General features: G+C 67.6%; 1 protein-coding gene across 1 annotated transcript in view; it reads left to right on the top strand.

Annotated features, from left to right (window-relative positions):
• Positions 1-204, top strand: part of NGB (neuroglobin) — a 5946-nt gene that overhangs the window by 1382 nt on the left and 4360 nt on the right. The window lies entirely within an intron of this gene.

Raw genomic sequence — 204 nt, 5'->3', positions numbered from 1 at the left:
CCCCCCCCGGGGGCTGCAGGGAGGAGACCTGATGCCAGGGGTCGGATGCGAAGGAGACCTGGTGCCAGGGGCCGGATGCCTCCAGGCAGCGTTTGCGTGGGGTAGCGGAGAGGCCAGCAGCTCCAGCTCCCTGCCCTAACTGCTGCTGCTGCTGCTAAGTCGCTTCAGTCGTGTCCGACTCTGTGCGACCCCATAGACGGCAGC

This window comes from Bison bison, unplaced genomic scaffold (genome assembly GCF_000754665.1).
Source record: "Bison bison bison isolate TAMUID 2011002044 unplaced genomic scaffold, Bison_UMD1.0 scf7180017864201, whole genome shotgun sequence".
In the NCBI taxonomy this organism is placed as follows: domain Eukaryota; kingdom Metazoa; phylum Chordata; class Mammalia; order Artiodactyla; family Bovidae; genus Bison; species Bison bison.
This window is presented reverse-complemented; position numbering and strand designations above follow the sequence as displayed.